The sequence below is a fragment of the Apium graveolens genome, chromosome 9, assembly GCF_009905375.1.
Source record: "Apium graveolens cultivar Ventura chromosome 9, ASM990537v1, whole genome shotgun sequence".
NCBI lineage: Eukaryota > Viridiplantae > Streptophyta > Magnoliopsida > Apiales > Apiaceae > Apium > Apium graveolens.
In genome coordinates, this window is record NC_133655.1 from 129,169,740 (window position 1) to 129,188,473 (window position 18,734).

At 37.8% G+C, this 18,734-nt stretch overlaps 1 non-coding gene across 1 annotated transcript; it reads left to right on the plus strand.

Annotated features, from left to right (window-relative positions):
- The first annotated feature begins 12,019 nt into the window (after positions 1–12,019).
- LOC141688506 (small nucleolar RNA R71) lies at positions 12,020–12,126 on the plus strand. Its single transcript, XR_012561946.1, has one exon. It is a non-coding gene; the product is annotated as a small nucleolar RNA R71 (small nucleolar RNA).
- The last annotated feature ends 6,608 nt before the right edge of the window (positions 12,127–18,734 follow it).

Consider the following 18,734-nt stretch of genomic DNA (forward strand, 5'->3'; position numbering starts at 1 on the left):
AACCTTTGCACACTTCATTCTGGGATTTTATTTCAGGCATTCCAACCACCATTTTTCCGGTCGTCATTAAGTTCATGGCTTTAAGTTCACGTGCCCAAGTCGGGCGTGCCAGAGCCACGAACTCTCACTGGTCTTTGACAATAAACAATTTGTATTTTCACTGTTAATGAGAATTTTGTAAAGACGATTAGTCGAGCGTTTTACCTTCATTATCAATCTGCCTCCTTCTTCGTAAACCCAGAGATACTCCCCGTTTAGTACGACCTTGTTACCTTCTTCAGCTAGCTGGCCGAGTGAAATGATATTGCTACACAATGAAGGGATGTAGTATACCTTTTCCAAAACTCTTTCTTATCCGTTTTTGCATTTCAATAGTATTGTCCCTCTCCCCTCGATGTGCACGATAGACCCATCTCCAAATCTGACCTGTCCCTTGATGCTTTCATCCATTTCCTTGAACTTTGATAGCTGGCCTGACATGTGGTTGCTGGCCCCGTTGTCGAGATACCAGAGATTTGAGTCATTTTGCTTGTCTTTACCGGCTTGATTCAGCTTTGGCGTTACGTTTCCTTCATCTAACAGTAACACCTTCTCTGATACTAATAATGCAGGCTCATCATCCTACATTTGCACCAGATTTGCCTCCTCCTTTTGTTCTCGTTGGCCCTTTGATTTTCTACATTCCGCAGCATAATGACCGTAGCCAAGGCAGTTGAAACAACGCACCCTGCTCTTATCACGAACTCCACGCACAAATTCCTTATTATTTCGACCTCTTGAAGACCCCTCTATTCCACTCTTTCCACTTCGCTTAAGCCACTCTTCTCTTGTGAGTAACAATTTTGTATCGTCTTTCTCTCTTCTGGACCATTCTTCAGCTGTCAACAATAGTTGTCCACTACCAGTGTCATTGTTCTGACCTCTAAGCCTCTCTTCATGTGCTTTAAGTGACCCAACTGTTTCCTCTACAGTCATGGTCTCCAGATTCCCGAATTGCTCAATAGTCGAAGCAATTTGAAGGAATTTGCTCGGTACTACTCGTAGCAGTTTCTTCACCACGTAGGCCTCCTCAATTTCTTCCCCTAGAGCTCTAATGGTGGTCACTAAGCCATTAAGCTTCATACAGAAATCATTCAGTGCCTCCGTTTCCTTCATACTCATTGATTCAAACTCAGACTTAAGAGTTTGTATCCTTGCTTTCTTCACACGCTCAGCTCCCAAACACATGGTTTTGACCGCTTCCCAAGCCTCCTTTGCTGTCTTTTTCTCTGCAATAGACAGGAGAATGTCCTCCGGAATATCTTGATAAATAGCTGTCAGTGCTATATTATCTGTCTTTTCTCCGATCACTATTTTCGAGTCTGTAGTTTCGACAGCAGACCACATACCTTGTGCTTGCATGTATACCCGCATTTTAATCGACCAGGCTGTATAATTTCCCCTGTTTAACATGGGGTAATTTAGCCCGATCGTCCCCTCTTTAGCCTTACCAGTCTCCATCGTAACCCCTTTTGGCATGAACTTTAGCATACACTGAAGTGCCTTAGCTCTGATACCAGAATGTTGATTAAAAATAAGATCACAAACTGGGAATCAAAGTGTTTATATGAAACTGTAAAACAAAGAGTATTTATCTGAACATATGTTTTATTAGAATGCAAAACAAGATATATATGCACCTGCATACAGATGCCAAGCCTAAAAAACAGGACCAGACTCTCCTACAAACTAGCTACCACCTAACGTTTATTTCCATGACTTCCTAGAAACTCTCAGCTGAATATATGACCCAGTCATATGCAGATACATGAAATAAATTAAAATAAATTAAAACAAATAGAAAATAAAATAAGCACGCTTTAGATTAAACCAACACTAAACCCCCCCCCCCCCCGCCCGAAAAATCATATCCAAGCCTGATTGAAATTTCACTGCACGAGCAATTCCCATAACCTGACGAGGGTTTCGTTCAACTTGAGAGTTCTGTTATGGGCGATGAGAACATGAGACTTGATGGGAAATACCATACTTAATATAGAATCGTTTGCGGAAGCTATCAGCAAACTCAAGAGTGCTATCAGAACGCATAACTTGAACTGATGATTAAATTTTAGTTTTAACATACTTGAATAACAATTTAAACTTGGCCAAAAAATCATACTTTTGTTCCAACATAGATATCCATGTCATACGAGTGCAATCATCAATGATAGTTAAAAAGTATCGATATGTACCTCAAGTAAAAACCCTATAGGGCCCCTATATATCCAAGTGTACTAACTCGTATTCAGATTCTAAAATGACCACTTGGTGATTATAAAATCTTGATGAACTTAACAAGGAACAAGTGATACAAAATGAAGATGAATCCTCCTATTATAGACTATGTATACGAGACATTTTAGATTTCGAAGTATGACTGAGACAATTATGCCATAACTGAAATGATGTCTTAATATTTGCTAAATGATATTTTCCACTTTGAGAAGATTTAGAAGCAGATAAAGTATCATGAAGTTAATACAATTCTTTTTTCATCTGTCCTGTAGTAACCAGCTTCTTAGGTGATTAATAATGACACAAGCTATATATGTAAATTGATTATGACAGTTATTATCTTGAGACAACTTATGTTTCGACAATATGTTTAAAAGCAGACACAAAAAGCACATTATGATGCCATAATTTATAATGCAACTGAAGATTTTTAAGATGTGTGATTGTAGCATATTCACTAGTTTCCAATTTGATTACATAGTTCGCGTGTGCACACATCACATCTGTAAGGTTAAAGAAAGATAAAATCATATGATCCAAAGTACTGGAGTCCATAATCCATTTTTCAGCACACTGATTAACCACTCCACAAAATGTCATACCACGAAGACTCAAATCTAGCTCATCATCAATATCAGATGTCATTCTAGAATTATAAGAGTTCAAAAGAAGTTGCAAAAGTTGTAGTAACTATTTTCTAGTAATAGATGTTAGTCGCTAAACACGCGCTAATAATACACGCAAGTATACGAGTTCGTAAGTAGTATAAAATCTTTTCTAGTTCGTTCCCACAGAGCCTGTATTGGTTAACTATCTAATTTATGCACCTAAACAACAATGTATGGTTATTATCCAATGCTAAGACGATAACAAATTGAGATTGTTTATAACTAAGAATTACGCTAACAATTATAACTCCGAGAATAAGATTTATTGAATTAAGATATATGACAAACATGAGATTCTAACTTCATTAAATACTTCATTCAATAGCCTTATTATTCTTAACCTTATCATGCAATGGTGATGATACTAATCAGATAACACAAAACTGATAAACGCCAACTTTCGTTGCGCGATACCATTCTACCAGACATCCACAAAAGAAGATATAAGCTGAATAGGCACCAATTATATTGAGACCCTATATGTCTATAGAATTTGACAACATAATGATTTAAGCACAAATCATCTATCTTGATTACATAGAGCAAGTAAGATGGTTAAAATTACCTACGAATCATGCATGACACATACATGAACCTATGCTAGCATGACAAATTCTAAATCCTTAAATTCACTTTCGCTTCATTAAGAATTAACACACTATCTTATAAGTTCACGACGCTCATAAGACGAATATGCACAACCAATACTAGGATATCATACAATCACCACATACTAAGGCATCAAACAAATTAACTAAAGAAATCCATAAATAAATCCGCTAGAACCCCACGATAACGATTAGCCCATAATCGGACTCATCATCAACGCGGGTTCCGATGAAAACATGATATAACAAATGTAGTCTTTATACGAATAAATAAAACCAAGTACAAACAAGAGTATAGGTTCAACAAAACAAGAAACAAGCATCCAAATTACAACTCAAAACAAAGATTCACAAGAATAAACTAGAACTTCTTCGCCTTTGTTGAATTATGCTAAAGGTCTCTTGCCATCTTCTCCTCATGCTCTGGTCCGTCTCTAACTTCTTCTATTAAAAATGACCAAATATGAATATATATAGCAGCCCTCAACAATCTGGAAGCCTTCCCTTATAGAATTATAGTAGAAACAGGATTCTAAAATTCGGCCTCGGCGCGGGCGCGCTGCATTTCTGGAACCCCGGCGCGGGCGCGCGCTATCGCAGCGCGGGCGCGCCGTCCTTCTTGGAAAAACTCAGATTTTTTCTTAAATCTTACTACTTCTAGCCGGCTTTCCACGAGCTTTTATTCCAACACCACCTGGACACCAAATTAGCACCAAAATAATGCTAATTCATCTGATTACCTGAATAGTGCCTGAAATGCAAAAACAATAGAAAACACATTAAAACACATAACAACTTTAGTACAAATACACCAATTCAAAGCTTATTCGAGCATAATAAAGTGTAATAAATGCCACTCAACATACCCCCAAACTTGAATCAATGTTTGTCCTCAAGCATAAACAGACTCAAAGAACGAGAAACAAAAATGCGTGAATGCAACTATATGAATGTAACGATCCCCAATAGAATAACTCAACCAACCAACAAGCAACATATCAACACATGTATTTATTCGCATGAAGATCAATCAAATCATACAAATCAACTTACAAACTAGAGACGTGCGTGTGTGAAGATGCTTACAGATATACTATTGCAACTAGATCAATAATCATGACTCACTACTCATCAAGGCAATCGCAAGGTTATAAATAAAATAAAAAGCTAGACTCAAAATAACTTATAACACTTCAATTCTTATATTGGAGTTTTATACGGATTCATGCTTTTATTCTCAACTAAACAACACAAGTATGCTTAATTGTTCGTGCAATGAGTGAGGTCCACAAAAGACTTATACAATAACACCCATGTAGCGAGTGTTAGGTTAGCGGATCCCAGACCATAAAAGCCTTAGGTCACTAGGCACAAAGTCCCCTAAGAACTTAATAACTCGAGTAATAAAGAGCCCATTCATGATCAGTTATACATAACACTTATTCTTTTTTTTTCTTTTCTTCTTTTCATTTTTCTTTCTTTTTTTTCACAATTTTTGAATGAGTGTGTTTCGCTCCATCTCATTCAACCCTAGACTACTCATAAAAAAATGAGCCGACTACTGGCCATTTGACACCTAGCCACACAACTAGCAATGGAATCCAATTTCTCCAACTTTTAAATATCCCTATTTCTTATTATTAAGAGAATACCCTAAATTCTAAATATAAACAAGCGATTAAACCTCGACAAATCAAATAAACCATGATCATGATCTAGTACTCTAGCAACCTATAAAACTTAGTGAAATACAAGTGTCTATAACATGCAAATCAATCCAATAAGACTTAACATCACTAATTACGACATCACTACACTAGCATCAATATCACAAGTCACTACACTACATGAATAAAATATCATAAAACTACCAAAAAAAACTATATGGCAAAATATGCAAACTAGATGAACTAAACTATCATGAACATGCAAACTATATGAGACTCACACAAACATATTCCTTCAACTACTACCCTCAAACTTAAAATATTCACTGTCCTTAGTGAAGGTAATAGTAAGGAATCAGGCATACCTACTCTGAATCAGAATCCTCACCCTCAAGGGGTGGAGTGTCAGGTGTGTCAGGAGGCGGATACACAGAGTCCTCACCAAATACTGGCCACTGAATGTCAACTCTGGTGGCTCTAACTGCAGTCCCAAGTGCCTGGGTGAGATCGTGTGCAAAATGACTATGGATGTCGTGCATCACATCCATCCTCCTCGCAAGATGTCTATACTGCGTCGAACTTAAACCAGCTTCCATGTCTGCTCCTGCTGCCTCCTACTGCTGCGATGATCATCCTTCATCTTCTAACTGAGATCTCCATGCAGTCCTACTCGCCTGACTAGCAGCTCGCCTCCCACCAGGTAGGTGGTCAAAAGAATACCCAAGCCCCTTAGATCGGGCTTGCCTTCATCCCATTCCTGCATCATAGCCAAAGTAGTGCTATCGATCGGAGCACTCGTAATCTGCAACTGCTCATGTACAGGCCAATGCACACCAACTGCCACACACAACTTTTTCACCACTGACGCATACGGAATAGACCCCGTAGTGCTCCCCCTCAAAAACATCAGAATTCCCTGGTATATCACCATCCCTAAATCTACATAATCACCCTGCAGAATGCCCCATAGCATACGTGCACGCTCCACCGTAACCTCATGCACATGCGAAGATGGCATGATATTAGCACATATAAAACCGTTCCATGCACGGGCAAACCTGTTCATGCCAGACGTCAGGAATGTAGAATACTCAGCGACTGTGCCCCTCTTGATCTTCCAATGTGTGTCGAGCCGGCACAGAGTAGCAATAATAAGATCCAGATCAAAGTCCTCTGGAGTCTTATCATTCCAGGTATCCTGCCCCACCTTCCTCGCGGGCTGCTCAATCACAGTCCTGATAGTCTCTGCACTATACTCCACCATCTTCCCTCGCACCATAGTGAAGCCATTCTTCTCGGACTTGGCGTTCGCATAGAACTCGCGAACCACACTCATAGGCACAACAGCTGGTGCTTCGTAAAAAGGAACCCAACCCATCTCCAAGATCATCTCCAAAAGCTTACCATCGTTCCCAGATGGCAGAAACCCTCTCTCCTTAGCAATAGGCTTCGCGAGAAGCCTCATGTACTCCTTCTCAGCCTCAGGAGTACAAAACCTGTGCCTCACACCACTCGAAATTGAAGAATCGGTGGCGCTGCTATCAAATTGAGTTCTTTATCTCTTGGATGCCATGGAAATTGATTAGAGAGGTGGTGAAAAGAGAATTAGATATGGAATAGAAGTGGAATTTGATTATGGGAATAATGGGAGTAATGGGTTTGATTTGGAGAGGGAATTATGGGATGTGTGGGAGTAAAATTCGATTGGGAATTGATTTTGGGACAAAATTCCCGTTCCTCCCCTTAACTGCCTTTTATTTTTTTTCAAACTCGGGAACGGCGCGGGCGCGCGCAGGGACGGCGCGGGCGCGCGCTACTTCTGCCAAAGCGGCGTGGCCGCGCGCTGTAACAGTGCGAGCGCGCGATGTTTCTGTGTAAATGGCACGGCCGCGCGCTGGGACAGCACGGCCGCGCGCTGGGACAGCGCGGGCGCGCCAGGCTTCTGTAGTCATACCTGAATTTTTTCATTTTTTTGTGATTTTCTCTTTTCTTCTTGCTTCCTCTACTTACTAATGTACAACAAACTTGGGTTGCCTCCCAAGAAGCGCTTCTTTTACGTCGCTAGCTCGACGTAGAATCTTGAGATCAAGTGGACAATAAAATGGTACTAACCACCTCACGGTTTGCTGTGTCACCATAATAATGCTTCAACCGTTGACCATTTACCTTGAATGCTTGTACCAGATCATTCTAAAAATTTCCACCGCTCCATGCGAAAACACAGTTTTGATTATGAAGGGCCTTGATCATCTTGACTTCAACTTATCAGGAAAAAGACGGAGACGAGAGTTGAATATAAGAACATATTTCCCTGGAACAAATTTCTTGAGCACTAGACCCCTATCGTGCCACCTCTTGATTTTCTCCTTATACATCTTGTTATTCTCATAAGTTTGAAGTCGAAACTCGTCAAGTTCATTTAACTGAAGCATCCTCTTCTTTCCAGCTGCATCCAAGTCCAGATTCAATTTCTTCAAAGCCCAATATGCTTTATGCTCGAGCTTCACAGGCAAATGACACCCCTTACCATTTACCAACTGAAATGGCGACATTCCCAATGGAGTCTTATATGCTATTCTATATGCCCAAACAGCTTCATCAAGCTTCAAAGACCAATCTTTCCTTGATGGACATACCATTTTCTCCAAAATGCGTTTAATCTCTCTGTTAGATACCTCAGCTTGACCATTTGTCTAAAAATGATAATCCGTAGCAATGCGATGATCCACATTATACCTTTTCATCATAGAAGTGAACTTGCGGTTGCAAAAATGCGACCCCTCATCACTGATTATGACTCTTGGAGTTCCAAACCTTGTGAATATCTGCTTATGAAGAAAATTAAGCACCACTTTCACATCGTTCATTGGCAATGCCTTAATTTCAACCTATTTCGACACATAATCAACCGCCAACAAGATATACTGATTGTTACAAGATGAGACAAATGGCCCCATGAAGTCAATTCCCCAAACATCGAAGACCTCAACCTCGAGAAGCACATTAAGAGACATCTCATCCTTTTTAGACATATTACCCACATGTTGACATCGATCACATTTCAAAACGAACTGATGAGCATCTTTAAACAATGTTGGCCACAAGAAACCTTCTTGAAGAACACGAGCTGCTGTCTTTTCTCCACCATAATGTCCTCCATAAGCCGTTGAGTGGCAATCTCGCAAGATCCCCCGTTTCGCTGTAAGGAATACATCTCCTGGTGATTTAATCAGCTCCTTGGCGAAAAAGAAACGGCTCATCCCACATATACCACTTCACCTCATGAAGAAACTTCTTCTTTTGAGCATAAGATAAGTCGGGAGGTATGATATTACTCACAAGATAGTTCACAACGTCTGCAAACCGCGGTTCTTCTTCTTGAACTACAAACAGGTGCTCGTCGGGAAAAGACTCATTTATCAATGTCTTATCTAATGAAGTCGCATTAGGATTCTCTAAATATGAGAGATGATCAACAACTTGATTTTCAGTTCCTTTTCTGTCCTTGATCTCTAGTTCAAATTCTTGGAGCAACAGAACCCATCGAATCAATCTAGGCTTTGAGTCCTTCTTTGAGATGAGATATCGAATGGCGGCATGATCAGTGAAAACTGTCACCTTAGTCCCAAGTAGATAAGATCGAAATTTCTCAAAACCGTAGACAATAGCCAAAAGTTCTTTCTCCGTAGTAGTGTAATTCGGTTGAGCACCATTTAGAGTCTTAATAGAGTAGTAGACTACATGTAATATATTGTTCTTTCTCTGCCCAAGAACTGCTCCAACTGTATAGTCACTTGCATCACACATCATCTCAAAAGGCTCATTCCAATCAGGTGCAATTATGACAAGTACCGTGATTAAACTCTTCTTCAATGTCTCAAAAGCTGCAAGGCACTCGTCATCGAATTTAAAAGGAACATCTTTCTCTAACAGACTGCACAAAGGCTTTGAAATTTTCGAGAAGTCCTTGATGAAACGCCTATAGAAACCCGCATGACCAAGAAAACTACGAATTTCCTTAACATAAATAGGTGGAGGAAGATTCTCAATGACCCCCACCTTGGCCTTGTCCACCTCTAGACCTTTATTAGAAACCTTGTTCCTGAGAATAATGCCCCGACGCACCATAAAATGACATTTCTCCCAATTGAGAACCAAATTAGTCTCAACACACCTCTTGAGAACGTGTCCCAGATTCTACAAGCATTCATCAAAAGAATCGCCAAACACTGAGAAATCGTCCATGAACACCTCCACATTCTGGCCAATCATGTCAGAAAATATGGCCATCATACATCTCTAAAATGTGGCTGGTGCACCACATAGACCAAAAAAAACTCGTCTGAAGGCGAAAGTACCAAATGGACAAGTGAAGGTAGTCTTCTCCTGATCTTCTGGAGCGATACAAATATGATTGTAACCCGAATATCCATCCAGAAGACAGTAATACTCATGACCGGCCAACCTGTCAAGCATCTGATCAATGAAGGGCAATGGAAAATGGTCCTTTCTAGTGGCTTTGTTTAGCTTTCGATAGTCCATGCAGACTCTCCACCCCGTGACTGTCCTGGTAGGGATAAGCTCATTCTTTTCATTTGCTACCACATTAATTCCACCTTTTTTTGGCACACATTGAACCGAGCTTACCCATGAACCGTCAGAGATAGGATAGATGATCCCTGCATCTAGCCACTTCAGAATTTCCTTCTTCACTACTTCCTTCATGATAGGATTAAGTCTTCTTTTCCGCTCTACTATAGGCTTGCTACCTTCCTCTAGAAGAATTTTATGTATACAGTAAGAAGGGATGATCCCCTTGATATCTGCTATAATCCATCTAATTGCCGACTTGAACTCTCTCAGAATCCTCAAAAACTTCTCCTCATCACTACCGGAAAGGTCAGATGTAATAATAACAGGCAGAGTAGATGCATCACCTAGAAACGCATACCTCAAATGCTTAGGTAAAGGCTTAAGCTTAAGAGATGAAGCTTCTTTAATAGAAGACTTGAGGCGTTTATGAGCTTTGTTCAATTCCTCTATTCCAAGAGATTCAAAAGGCATATCAATCTTCCTCTTCCAGGGAGAAGCATTCAAATATTGCAATTGCTCTTAACCTTCGTCATCTTCACTGTCTGAATTCCCCAATAAGGCTTTTTCTAAGGCATCAGACCTTAGCAATTGATCAAGTTCCGATTTGACCACCGAATCGACCAACTCCACTTTTAAGCACTCCTCATTATCAGTAGGAAATTTCATTGCATTGAAACATTAAAGGTAATATCCTGATCCAGTACTCGCATTCTAAGCTCACCCTTCTACACATCGATCAAGGTTCGGCCAGTTGCCAAAAAAGGTCTTCCCAAGATTATGGGAATCTTCTTATCCTCCTCGAAATCAAGAATTACAAAATCAGCAGGGAAGATGAGTTTATCAATCTTGACCAAGATATCCTCCACAATACCTCGCAGATATGTAATAGAACGATCGGCCAACTGCAAAGTCATATACGTCGGTTTAGGATCAGGTAAGTCCAACTGCTTGAAGATTGACAAAGGCATCAGATTGATGCTAGCTCCCAAATCACATAAGCATCTGTCAAAAGACACTTTTCCAATAGTACATGGAATAGTAAAGCTTCCTAGATCTTTAAACTTCAGAGATAACTTCTGTTGCAGCACAATACTGCATTCCTCTGTGAGAGCGACAGTCTCTAAATCATCTAGCTTCACTTTCCGAGAGAGAATACCTTTCATAAAATTTGCATAACTAGGCATCTGCTCGAGAGCCTCAGCAAAAGGTATGTTGATATGAAGTTTCTTGAACACCTCCAGAAACTTCTCAAATAGCTTGTCCAGCTTTTTCTTCTGCAACCGCTTAGGAAAAGGTGGTGGAGGATAAATATGTTTCTCCCCTGTATTACCCTCAAACGGAGTATGCTCAACAGTAGTCTTCCATAGTTACACTTCTTCATCCTGCTGCTTTGCTTCTTTCTCAGCCCCAGCTTCTTCTGTCAACTCTTGAGTTTGTTTGGGATTCGCAACCTTCCCAAACCTCAAAGTGATTTCCTTTACTTTCTCCTTAGCTTCCCTCTTTCCTGGCACTTCAGTGTCACTAGGCAATGTACTACGTTGATGATTTATTAAGGCATTGTCAATTTTCCCAATCTGATTTTCCAAGTTCTTGATAGAAATAGCTTGACTCTTGCACATAAGCTGCAACTTCTCTAAATCAGATTTTTCATTAGCTTGTTACAGCTGGAGTTGTTGTCTTGGTGCATACCGCGGTTGCTGAAAACCAGAGGGGTTGTACTGCTTAGCTGGATACTGCTGATAAGGCTGTTGAATCGTATTCTAAGCATTGCTCCAACTGAAATTAGGATGATTGCGGTTGTTAGGATGATAGGTGGCTGACACAGGTTGCTGCGATCGCTGGAAGTTGCTCACGAACTGAGTTGATTCACTAGAAATTGCGCACTGATCAGTCTCATGGGCACCGGCACAAAGCTCACAGACACTACTGATTTGATTAACTCCATAATTAGCCAAAGTGTCCACCTTCATTGTCAAAGCCTTAAATTGGGCAGCGATAACAGTTGCTGCGTCCAACTCCAGAATTCCTGCAGCTTTCCCTTGAGTCAGTCTCTGGAAAGGATTCTGGTACTCATTAGCAGCCATCAGTTCAATAAGCTCATAAGCTTCATCGTAGCTATTAGCCCACAAGGCTCCTCTTGATGTTGCATCAAGTATGGGCCTAGAAGTATCCATTGTAGAAATAATTGATAATCATCCAATCAGGAATGCCATGGTGTGGGTACTTCCTTAACATCTCCTTATATCGATCCCAAGCCTCACACAGAGATTCTCCAGTTTGTTGTGCGAACTGGGTAAGAGCATTCCTGATTGCGGCGGTCTTTGCCATGGTGAAGAATTTAGTGAGAAACTTTTGAGCAAGATCTTCCCAAGTTGTGATAGACCCTACTGGTAGAGAGTGTAACCAGCACTTATCTTTATCCCTCAGAGAGAATGGGAAGAGACGTAGCTTGATAGAATCTTCAGTCACATCATTGAACTTGAAAGTGTCGCAGATCTCGATGAAATATTTGATGTGCATGTTGGGGTCTTCAGTAGGAGAACCCCCAAACTGAACTGAATTATGTATCATCTGGATCGTGCTTGACTTGATCTCAAACGTGTTAGCCCTGATGGCTGGTCTGATGATGCTAGACAGAATGTCATTAATCTTTGGCTTAGAATAGTCCATCAAAGCCTTCAGATTTTTTATTTATCACCCATAGCTACTACAATTGGCTTTTCAACTTTCTCTTCTTCCTCTAACTTCTTTTCTTCTTCAGAAACTTCCCTACGAATTACCACAAGTTCTTCCTCGGCTTTATCCAGTGTTCTCTTACGAGTACGCGAACGCGTATGCATACACCCTCGCTAGAGTACCTGAAACCAGAAAAGGAACAAATAAGTAACAATGTCCAAGTCAATGAACTTTAATGACCACTGATGGAAAGCACATAAACTATAAATTAACACTGCAGTCCCCGGCAGCGGCGCCAAAAACTTATTAGTCGCTAAGCACGCGCTAATAATACACACAAGTATACGAGTTTGCAAGTAGTATAGAATCTTTTCTAGTTCGTTCCCACAGAGACTGTATTGGTTAACTATCTAATTTATGCACCTAAGCAACAATGTATGGTTATTATCCAATGCTAAGACGAAAACAAATTGAGATTGTTTATAGCTAAGAATTACGCTAACAATTATAACTACGAGAATAAGATTGACTGAATTAATATATATGACAAACATGGGATTTTAACTTCATTAAATACTTCATTCAATAGCCTTATTATTCTTAACCTTAGCATGCAATGGTGATGACACTAATCAGATAACACAAAACTGATAAACGCCAACTTTCGTTGCACGAGTACCATTCTACCAGACATCCACAAAAGGGATAGAAGCTGAATAGGCACCAATTATATTGAGACCCTATATGTCTATAGATTTTGACAACATAACGGTTTAAGCACAAGTTATCTATCTTGATTACATAGGGCAAGTAAGATGGTTAAAATTACCTACGAATCATGCATGACACATACATGAACCTATGCTAGCATGACAAGTTCTAAATCCTTAAATTCACTTTCGCTTCATTAAGAATTAACACACTATCTTATAAGTTCGCGACGCTCATAAGACGAATACGCACAACCAATACTAGAATATCATACAATCACCACATAGTAAGGCATCCAATAAATTAACTAAAGAAATCCATAAATAAATCCACTAGAACCCCACGATAACGATTAGCCCATAATCGGACTCATCAACAACGTGGGTTCTGATGAAAACATGATATAACAAACATAGTCTTTATCCGAATAAATAAAACCAAGTACAAACAAGAGTATAGGTTCAGCAAAACAAGAAACAAACATCCAAATTACAACTCAAAACAAAGATTCACAAGAATAAAATAAATCGTCTTCACCTTTATTGAATTGTGCTAAAGGTCTCTTGTCGTCTTCTCCTCGTGCTCTGGTCCGTATCTAACTTCTTCTATTAAAAACGACCTAATATGAATATATATAGCAGCCCTCAACAATTTGGAAGCCTTCCCTTTTAGAATTGTAGTAGAAACAGGATTCTGAAATTCGGTCTCGGCGCGGGCGCGCGCTATCACAGCGCGGGCGCGCTATCACAGCGCGGGCGCGCTATCACAGCGCGGGCGCGCTATCACAGCGCGGGCGCGCTATCACAGCGCGAACGCGCTGCATTTCTGGAACCCCGGCGCGGCCGCGCGCTGCATTTATGGAACCCCGGCGTGGGCGCGCGCTATCACAGCGCGGGGCGCCGTCCTTCTGGAAAAAACTCGGATTTCTTCTTAAATCTTGCTGCTTCGAGCCGGCTTTCCACGAGCTTTTATTCCAACACCACCTGGACACCAAATTAGCACCAAAATAATGCTAATTCATCTGATTACCTGAATAGTGCCTGAAATGTAAAAACACTAGAAAATACATTAAAATTCATAACAACTTGAGTACAAATACACCAATTCAAAGCTTATTAGAGCATAATAAAGTGTCATAAATGCCACTCAATAATAGACGCCTTACTGTTTACATCTTGAGTATCAGATTCCATCACAATAACATTATTACTCATCCTGGTGCCAACATTCTTATTTTTCCATTTGTTGTAAAAAATTGACACATCAGAAGATGTAGCACCAAGGATTGATTTGTAATTACTATGCCATTTTGGGCAGTCTCGCACCGACCAACCGTATGATCTTTTCCATGACACATAGTACACCAAAAAAACTTAAGAACTAAAACCCTCACAGTACATTGTAGAGATATCAAACTCCTGAGAATAATATTCTCTTTTCAAAACTTGATGTTGTGATTCCTCTTATTGAATCGCTGAATACGCAGCCTCTACAATAAGTAACAGAGTTATCATAAGCAATTGACTATGCTGGGACACAAATTCATCATTCAATCCATACAAAAAATGAAATAATCTAGCTTATTCTTTCAAAGTAGTGACCGAGTCTGACAAATTGGATATTTCAGGCGTAATAGTTTTAATAGCATGCAAAATATTCAACGCATTAGTGTCAACCTGAATTTTACTCAACGCAATAAAATAATCAGCAACACTTTACTTATTTTGCTTCAACGCAAATAGATCCTAAATTAGTTTATATTTTCTTGATCCATTCTTTAACGAGAAACGTTTCTCTAATTGACTCCAAATTTCAGATGCAGACTCAAAAAATAAAATCAATTTGCGAATAGAATCTGGAACATTATTATGTAACCAAGAGATTATCGGATTGTTACATGTTTCTCACTGCACAACAATTGTTTCATGTGCTGTACGTAACACTGTTCTATTTACGAACCCTAACTTGCGCTTGTATGAGAGCTGAATCTCCATCAATTGCTTCCAAACTCAATAATCAGCAGCACCTTGTAGTTTTGGTACACTCAATGACAAATGTCAATCAGAAGGATGTAGAAACACCGGATTTTGCATATCGTAAAGTAAATCGAACTTCAATCACCATTAACGATCAGTAAGCTTCATTTATCAACAATAAATTCACAAAAGTATGCACAAATCCGTACGCTTAATCATCAAAAAATAGAAAGTAATTCGATCGAGCTATACATACAACACTAGTACCATGTTGACTTTTGTAATTATATGTATAGATTTACAATTTAGAGAGACGGGCCTGCTAAATTGAATTATTCTATTCTCAATGACAAGTTAGTACATCTGTTAGGGCGAAAACACGTGCTAAAATTACATGCAAGTATATGCGTTCGCAAGTAATATAAGATATAAATCAGATTCGTTTCCAAAGAGACTCTTTTTAGTTAACTTAAGATTATGCACCTATGCAACAATGATATGGCTATCATTCAGTACTAAGACAAATAACAATTTGAGATGTTTATAACTAAGATTAAACTAACATACAATTAACGAAGAATAAAAGTGATTGAATTAACTATATGAGACAAATATGAGATTCCAACTTCATTAAATACTTCATTCAAAGTCATTGTTTTTCACCTTAACATGTAATGGTGATGACAACTAATCAGATAACATCATTAGTAATCGCCAACTTTCGTTGCACGATTATCCTACTACCACACATCCATAAAAGAGATACAAGTTGAATATACAACAATTATGTTAAAATCCTATATGTCTATAAAATTTGACAACATAAAAATTTAATGCGCAAGTTATTTATCTTGAATGAATTATATCATCATCAGTTCATCGCCTGATAGCAAACTACTGTCGACTACAAATCATTAACTCGGTGTTCTACCTAATGCCACATATCTTAAAAAATATAAATATATTTTTGGAGGGTAGGATACTATACTAGGATAGATACCTGTCTGCAATTAGCACTTGATACGATTAGTACAATATTAATTATAAAATCAAGGTTGATTTGTGCATGCAGAATTATTGTTTAACAATTCAAGCACGTTACCTAAATAGCTGTACCTTTGTCTTTTTCCGTATTTTACTTGGGTGATCGGTGCATTTCCTTTTTCATTTCTTGACTATATGCACATTTTTCTCCCTAAATCGATTAAAAAACAATGCACTAATATATGTATACATGGAAAAAGAAAATCATAAGAAAAGGTAAAATGGTAAAAAATGCTGTTTTTATACATTATCACTTACACCCAAAAGCTAGATGCACATGGATCGTCCACTCAATTATATACATTTCAAATATAATAAAATTTTATAATATAAAAATTAACTATATTCATTTACATCCCTTGCTCTTTTTCACCATACCTCCTTTACATATATTAAATATTAATACATTAATTGATTCCACCACTCTACTAACTTTTTCTAATTTATCCCATTAAATTATATATTTTTTTAATCTCCGTGTCGAAACCCCTTATATATACCGCGTATGTATACTCGGGAGGGATTATTAAACAAGATCATTCTATTACTGATTTTTTTATAACAGATATTTCTTTAACATATCAATTCCTGTTAGATCAGAAATATAGTAATATTCAAATTAAACAAGAATGAGAATTTTGAACTTTAACCTCATTATGGATTGATTTTTGTCTAATGGTCACTGTATACTCGATACATAATATTATTTCTATTTAATAATTTTGTGATTATAATAATTTTATTATTTATGTTATTATATTCACTTAAGTCTCAGTTTGCATTTTTATATTCTGTTTGGAGAAAGTAAAAAACTCCAAAATTCCATGTTCCAATATTTTACCTTAATTTTATCCGTTAAAATTTATTTATATTATCTAAGTTACCCGGACTCGAGTATGGGTGTCGGATACGGGGCGGATCCAAGTGTCAGACTTTTAGTTTTTAAAAAATTAGGATTCGTGGAGATGGATCCAAAATTGGACACGGGTGTGGTGATTTGGCAAATAAATAACCTTCACATAAACGAAAATATACCTACTTTTTATATATTATATTTGTAAATTCGTGTCTTTTACTACATAAAGTAAAGATATACATAAATATTTGTAACATAAATTAAAAGGATAACATGAAGAACCTGATTATAGTATATAATAAATAAATAATATTAAAGTATGTAGTTAAAAGGAACTAAACTCATATGAAATTAAATGAAAATTAATATAAATAGATAATACTTATATAATTATATGTTTGTAGGTAAGGTAATATCTGACTCAGGTTTAACGTGAAATTAATTAGGTGACTACAAAAAAAATGGTATTTTTGGTACTTCACTATTATTGTATTACAGCCAAAGACTGTTTATGTTACAAACAAAGAGTGTAGATTACCTTGAATGTTCACTGGCGTCCTATTTTATACTTGCAAAGAAAAAGAATTGGTGTCCATTTTTTCAGTTTGGCTAACCTTAGTCTACTTTGAATCGGAGAAAAGCTAAAGAGAAGGACGGTTCGAACCTTCACTAGCTGCATTTTTATGCTTGTTAAAATATGATCTGCAACAATATCTCTGTCTACACAGAACTGTGAGAGATATTCGGTTCGATCTTTGTGATTCTTCATGAGCAAATCTCAAACACTAAATTAGGAGTTATGTTCTTAAGTTTATAAAATTAGGTAAGAAAAAACATTTAACTTTTACATGGCGGAAGATTGAAATGAACCAAAGTTAAGGGTCATCTTGTGACCTGTTCACCAAATATGATCATCAGTGATTCTGAAGATTAAAATAAAACCTAATGTCCATTATGCAATTTATGATAAGGAATGCGACAAAACATGTTTTGAAATTAAAGATACAGAACATAATTCATCAAAAAAGAAAGATTAATCTATTTATAGCCTTGGTTTGTTAGCCTGTGGTTAGAGCAACATATGAATACAATACTGTGTACTATAACTATGTACTTCTCATACAGCTGTTTAAAGCAAGATCCACAATTTACTTTCTTCCCTTTTATTTTTTTGCTTTAAGGCTGTACTCTATTTTATTGTGGGAAAAAGAGCATTTATACAAATTGCAAGCAATGTACTGTTTTACCAACCATATCCACTGCATTCTATTTGTTATATTAATTATTTGTCTTTTATTTACATTAAAATAATTTTTTATTAATAACTCGAGTAGTTCATGTATACAGATCATCACATCCAGCTAGCTCACTAATCAAGTTTAGCAAAAATTAGTTTATAAAGTGTCTATGTGACCATTGTACTTCAATTTTGAAATATTCATTATTCCCTTAACCTAATCTTTTTTGGTGTGGTATCTTTTAATGGATACCTGATCTAACTTGTATAGAATAATGCAATTAGATTAGCAACCAATGTGTGGATATATGTCCAGTTTTTATGCATGTAATTACCCTTAACTAAATATGATTTATATAAACGTTAAGCCTTGAAATATTTGCTAAAACGTTAAGCCTTGAACTTTTATTTTCAAGCAATA